This window comes from Cyprinus carpio, chromosome B17 (assembly GCF_018340385.1).
Source record: "Cyprinus carpio isolate SPL01 chromosome B17, ASM1834038v1, whole genome shotgun sequence".
Classification (NCBI taxonomy): domain Eukaryota; kingdom Metazoa; phylum Chordata; class Actinopteri; order Cypriniformes; family Cyprinidae; genus Cyprinus; species Cyprinus carpio.
The window spans coordinates 10,578,650-10,586,268 of record NC_056613.1 but is presented as its reverse complement, the minus strand read 5'-3'; positions in this window follow the sequence as shown (position 1 = coordinate 10,586,268).

Here is a 7,619-nt window from a genome sequence, read left to right as displayed (position 1 = left end):
TTTTATCTAAAGTTGGCCCATCATCGACTAGCTTGTTTCTATGTTACTTCATGAACTTTTTTTAGCATGATACATTATGTATGAAGCACTCATTTTCAAATATGTGTATAGACACTGACAGGATAGCAGGATATAATACCCCTGATATTTTGCAATAGAGCAAATGTGTAGCAATAGCACAGCGATCTGCTGCTGTGACAAAGACTGGAAAATGAGTCAGAGTTCAAACTTAAATCCTAAGACAGACCATCACTCCTTTGATGCAACGATCTATAATTTCTGTAAATTTTCTACTTTTTGTGAACCTCAGAAGTGTAATTACAGAGAATTCATTTGTATATATTATGAACACTATCTGTAGGCTTAGCTTACTTTCTCATATTTCAGAAACTTATTACACTTGGTGTGTTTGTTACAGCAGCATGCTCTAGATTCCGATGCCATGTCTCAGAGCTAATCGCTCTCTCTCGCTCTCTGTCTATCTCTCCGTGTCACCATCAGTGCCAGCAGCCCACCTCTTCAAAGAGAGCTGCCCTCTGGGAAATCAAAATTTAATTCGCCGTAACGAATGGGATTTGACTAACACTGTCACATCCGCGTGTTTGTTCAATGGTCTGTTCTCAACCCAGAATCAGAGACTGAACAACTGGGTCTTGTCTCGATGCAGAAACAGATGAAATTGATTACGTCTTGGATAATGGAGGTCTGAGCAAGTGAAATAATTCACCATAGATAGACAGACAGACAGACAGACAGACAGACAGACAGATAGATAGATAGATAGATCCCCAAAGAACCAGTGAACAAAAACTTTTTTTCTTAAAGGGAAGAGCAACTTTTTCCACTATAAAGAACTTTTTGTGCAGCGGAACAGTTAAAGGTTCTTCACAAAATCATAGATACCAATAAAGGACCATTATTTTTAAGAGTGTAGGCTTTAAACTCACTGTGCACTCAATGGACATCTGTTTGAGAGCCTGTGGAGATGTTTTCACATGGATTCCCGCCTTCTCTCCCTTCCTTATGAAAACATTCTGAGTAAAATCCCTAAGAAATTAAAATACAAATTAAAACAAACTGTGGGGTTTCAGCAAATAACAAAATAACAGATTCAAGCATCCTCAAATGGTTAATAAAACCTTAAAATAACTGTAATCATCCCAAATCATTCTGCCAGTTTGACAACATTGTGTCAACTACAGGGGAGTGTAGCAAAATTACGATAACGATTAAATAAACTTATGTTTAAACCCCTAGGTGACTGGGAGAGATTTACCATTGGGAATGCAGCACAACAATTCTAAGCAAGCAATCATTTTTGTTTGAAATCTATCATAGGATCACTCCCAAAGTGCTTGTCTTAAAGAAAAAATAATATATAAATTTTTTTGTTTTGATTGAAAATGTTCCTTGAATAAGCCAAATGCTCTTCATCCATATTCATGACAGAGGCATGTGTAATTTCATGGATGGGTGAGTTGTGTTTATATAGCAGCTCATCTGAATGCTGATCAACTCACCACTCTACTCTGAGAAATCCTGCATGTCTTGATGAAGCTGATGATGTTAATCAAGTCGATGAGGAATATCAAATTACGTTTTCAGGTCTTCTCTCTAATTTGTCATCAGGCAGGCAGCCCACTCGTTGCAAATGTTACCTGGGCGCTTGATGAAATGTCAAAACAAGACACCAGCAGATGACTGCATAAATCTCATCACACCACCCTATATTTTTACTCCTGCAAATGTATGACCATAATATTTTTTTTAGCATTCTGCATGTTACATGCATCATTCCAAGCCTGCAATATATAAATTCAGGTGGGTTAGCCATACAGTGCCATTTCCTTACTCAACCACTGTTTAGAGAAAAGAGGTTGATTTCAATATAAAGTGTTTTATTTATCCTTCACCCATTGTTTCTGGTGAGTCTCTTGTCAAGCTGTTACAGATCTCTGCTGGGAGATTTGTCTGGGGGATGAAAAAGCAGAAAGCTCTTATTGAATCCACGCTAAATTTGCTTTGTTTCAAAAACTACATCATGTTACACTTCGTAATAGTGCAAAATAGACATCTCGGTCCAGTGTTGAAAACACTCACTTTCACTTCTCTCTGGTAACTAATTGTCTGTGTACTTAGCTTTGAATGACAGTCAAGATTAGGAAATATTTAACCACTGAATGCCACATCTGCATATAATAAAATGCAATAATTATAATTTCTTCTGTACAATAATTATACTTTCTTTCCTTTTGAATAGTTTTCATAGGACGGAGCATTGACAAATACAGTAGAAAATTAACAAAAATGAAGTTATAAAGATAACCCTGTGCCATCCTCTCTTTATATTCAGGGCATAGGGAAGCCAAAGAGCTGAGAATATATGCACAGCTGGAATGGAACAGTTCATCGATATTCCAGGAAACATTCCTGTGTGCTGTCACTATGAAAGAGTACAGAAAAGGTAAGCGTTATAAATGTATCAAAGACCAATATACAGACAAACACACTAAGCACTACATAAAGCAATAATATGACTTGACAATCGTGGTTAATATGAAATATTCCTTCGTGAGATCAATGAAGTGTCATTTTATAATAAATCATCAAAAATGCATATATTCAGTTTATTTATGCCAGAGCAAAGAAACTGCATGCATTTTTTTAAAAAATATTTTTAATATTTTATGTTCATGTTTTTAGGTGAAATGGTTAACTTCTGCAAATGACAAACATAAAATGCAAACTTTGGACATTTTATATTATTTTATAAATATTACATTTTGTGGAAAAAGTTGGCAGTTCTTGATCCACTTTAGATTTTTTGAAAGGTCTCAGAACTTAATTGACTTGGTAGGCCTTAATCTAAGTCAGGTGATGACAATTCCAGAGCTTAATGAATACTGTAAGTCTGAGTCCCTCAGGATGTTTTGGATATGCTCAACAACTGTGAGTTCCTCTAAGGGGCTGGCAGAAGATGAGAAAAACAGACTCGTACAAAGCAGAGGAAGCCCATCTATACGCTTCCTGCCTGCAGTTTTCATGGTTTGTAATGTAATTAAAGTAATGGACTTTAAAAGGGAATTTTTTTCAAATAAAATATGGCAAAAGAAATAGAACTTCTTGTACACTTACATCAAGAACATTAATGTATAATCCTCACATCAATACAAAGGACATGCAGGAAAATCTAGGGGTTTATGAAAAAGAAAAGAATGTGAAGAAAACCAAACGCCAGTAAATAGGAATGGGGGAAGGTTGGATAAGCTTTGAAGTCGTATGGTAGCCTGTAGATATGAGTGGAGGAAAGAATGAATGGATTCTCCATCAACATTCAGAAAGTACTGATAAGCAAGAAATAACAAGACAAAAATCCAAAACATACCTCCATGAAGTACTTCACAAAATGAAAGATTGTAACAGTGGCCTTATTATTGCAAATCTATAAGGAGATCTTAAGTATGCAGTGGATGAAGGATGAGCGTAATAAGATTTCTAAAATAGAAGCACTCAGCAATAGCAAAAATAGAAACTTTGCTGTGTAAAAGAAATATTGGAGGTTATAATGTCTGCTAAAATGGATATTACTGAAGCTGATCATGTCAAACATTTGCACGTTCCACATTCAGTTACTTTTTATTAGAAATTTTCATATTTTTATTTGAATTTATTATATTATTTCATTTATTACATTTCTGAAAATAATTGCATTGTCAATCTGAGAAATTTTTATGGGTGTTAGCATGCAGTTGAAAAAAACATATGAAAATGTAATACATGACATACCAAGATATTGCAATATACTATAAAGTGATGTATAATGATGTAAGTTGTAAGATGTAAGTAACACTATACAGTTTATACAAAAAATCTGTATGTTTATATGGGTTCTTGTAATACATTTTTAAAGACATGTCTGGGTTTTATATTTAGTAAAAAAAAAAAAAAAAAAATATATATATATATATATATATATATATATATATATATATATATATATAGTATATTACTATATATATATTTATACCAATTTTTATAATTTTACCAACGTTTTATGTTTTTAGCATGCAAATACATGTCCAAAAATGTTTTTTGTTTTTTTTTTAACTTCATGACAATATGTTTTGTACATAGAAAAGGAGTTCACACAAAACATTTTGCTTCAGAAATCATGGTAAACAAACCTTTCTCATTTTTCAGACAGCAAAGAGGGGACATAAAATTATCAGATAGTAAAAGGATAAAACAATCTGTTATCTTTAACACACACATTGCCGCTGTTTATGTTTCGGATTTATTGTCTCACATTTTGTTCCACACAATCTATTCCAGGATGCATCCCATCTGCAAGATGTCAGATTCCACAAGCATGAAATGTCCATGTTAGGGGAATATATTAAAGAACAGTTGCAGATGCATTGAGCACTGAGAAATTGAAAGGTCACAGAAATGTCTGTGTTCTAGAGAACAATAACCTCACTGACTTTAACTGTCAGTTCATGCTGAGGTCCAGGTTGAGAATTAGGACACCACACAGACTCTTTTGACCCTCCCTCTCTTGAGATCTCAATTCCCTTCTCCAAATTCCTTTTTAAAAACACTTGTTTACCATCCCACTACCCTCGATTCTCTCGCCCAACCCCACATCCACCATCTCATTAGTCTCGTCTTCGTTTCCATTCTCTCTTCATTCTTGTGGTTCCTTTCTCAGATGAGACGTCGCGTTCGTTTCCCCACAGACTCCAATCATCATGACTGTTTCCCCTCAGCTGCAGTTTTCCATCAGACCAGAAGGCCAGTAGGCCAAATGCTCATCTCAAACCAAAATCACTTTTTCCTGTCCACACAAAACACCACATTTGTGGACGAGAGATGGGTTGTGGAATAGAAAATGACCCCCCGGTTCATGGGTCAGAAATCCATGCAGCACTTCATTACTTCACAACCTTTCCTCTGTTCAGACTCTCTCTTTGTGTCACCTTTTCTGTTCAAATTTTCAGCTTTATTGACCTCAGTGTAATTATGTCTTGAAAAGGAACCACACAGCTGGGTCTTTGGTTAATAATTACATTAAATGCTTGATTATTTCTATTAGTACAGTAACCCTGCTGTTTAAAATATTATGCATGCATTCATTTCCATAATAGATCCAGCAACCTGAATGAAGTCATGAACGGATGTTCATTATTGTCATGCAAGTCAACAGCAATAAACAAAGTCATTATCTTAATCAGTATGTTCACTTTGTTTTCCAGTAATTCAATTTACTTTGAGTAAAATTGTAAACAATATTATATAGATATATTTCAAAAAAATATTAATGGCAAAGATGAATGTTTACTTAAATTGTTTGTGGAAAAATGTTTTCTTTTCAAGCTCTTAACTGAATCGAAAGGACAAAAGAACAGCATTTATTTGAAATAGAAATCGAATGTCAATGTTTTGATCAGTGTAATGCATCCTTACTGAATAAAAAGATTCTTTAAAAAAAAAAATCTTACCAACTCTAAACCTAACCCTAACCCTCACTACATTTCAACAGATTTATGCTTAAAACAAGGGGAAAAATCTAAAACTTTTTGCTTGTGGGGTAAGAAAAACAGTTCAATTGCAATTTTAAAAATGGGAGAATATTATTAACAATGCAAAAAATACTGATTAAGTAAATCAGTACTTCACTACAAAAAAATGTTTGTAGTGAAGCTGGATTACAACTTATACCAACACCGCTGCTTGTTCAAATGCAACAAAACTCATACTCAGCGATGCTCCTACTCAAATTCAAATCTATTCAGTGCTCACATGGTTCTGATTTGGATAAATGCTTGTTTCGATCAACTAGTGAAGAGTTGTTTGTTTTTCTATCATCACAAATTGTTGTTTGGAAAATAGTTTGCTATTTCCTTTTAATCTGAACATGAAACAAACTTGGATATGTACTGTGATAGTTATTCAAGATCTGTTCAATCAAAGCTTCTTTGATCATAATTTTCCCACAGGAAAAAAATAAATCTCATGGCTTCTGTTTAGATTTTATTTATTTATTTTTTATTTTTTTGTCCTCTGCTGTTTGTTGAAACAAACTTTGTCTTCCGTATTATTTTCTTTAATTTCATATTTTTAGCATTAAAAATGCATTTTACTAAGCTTACAGTCACATAGCTCATTTAGATTACAGCTTTAGGGTTTATTTAGAAAGCATAATATTAAACACATCACAACACTCCTGTAATATTTATGTTGCAATATTTCCCAGACATCTGTGGTGCATTTTTAAATGAAAGTCTTGTTGCTCAAAAAAAAAAAACTTCTCTCTTATCTAAAAATAGCTCAGCTTTGGTTGTGGAATCATGCCAGTTACACCATGACCACGATGAAAAGTCATATTTACACCCTGCATTGTCAGTCTGACTTTACATGAGGTCATTAGTTTCTCTTTGACCTCTTTTCCCAAAAGGCATTGCTGCAACAGTCATGCTCAGACTGAGTCAGAGAATGAATCTCTCAGCATAAGTCAGAATGTGTGTAATGGAAACCAAATGTTTCAACAGCTTTTAGCCAGTGTCCATATTTCATTTGGCAATGTGAAAAATTAAGTTATACTGCTGGTGTGTGAGAAAGTGCATTGCCTGTTGTGAGCACAATTTCAGCTTGGTCTCATCTTTCAAATCCAAAGGGCACAATTAAGCCTAAAAAAATGTAATACACTCTCAGAAATAAAGGTACAAAAGCTGTCACTGGGGCGGTACCTTTTTGAAAGGTACATGTTTGTACATAAAGGGTCCATTTTGGTACCTTAAAGGTACATATAAGTACTTAAAGTTTACATATTAGAACCTAATAGGGACAAAAGTGTACCTTTTGAAAAGGTACCACCCCAGTGACAGCCTTTGTACCTTTATTTCTGAGTGTATTAAATATATTAATTTAAATAGACAGGTCATTATAATGTCTACGGTTCAAATTGGGGGAAAACACTTTATAAAACAGCAGTTCAAGAGTTCACTGATATTTGGAAACAAAAAAACAATTCTCACATCTATGTTTATAGAATTTCATAGGAATTGTGTTAAAATGGGCATTTAAATTTTAAATGTTTATGGAGGTGCTGCTTTGCACCTGCTTTTCCCCTTGGTGATTAATTAAATATGTCTTTTTAGTTGTATCTGGTAACAGCCATACTAGCCCCGAGGTATTGTGAATCAATGTCACTCCTGTTGAGCAATTCATGACAGGTAACAGCATTGCCCTGAGAGACACCCATAATTCCAGTCAGAAACAAAACAGGGGTGGGACCTGAAATAGCACTACAGTCTTTTGCTTTGGAGAAAGTGCTGGTCTCAAGTGAACCGATGGTGACAGCCAGGCCTGAGACATAAGTGAGTAGGTCCATCTAGTGGGCAAAAGTCTAAGCAAGCATAGAATGAACCTTAGACCAGTGTTCTCCTGTTCTGTGTTCAATTACATCAGCTTACACTACTGTTTAAAAGTTTGGGGTCAGCCGGAAAAAAAATCTCCATAGAAATTCATAATTTTTTCATCAAGGATGCCTTTAAATGATCTTAAGTAAGAGTAAAGACATTTATAATCTTACAAAAGATTTCTGTTTCAAATCATCC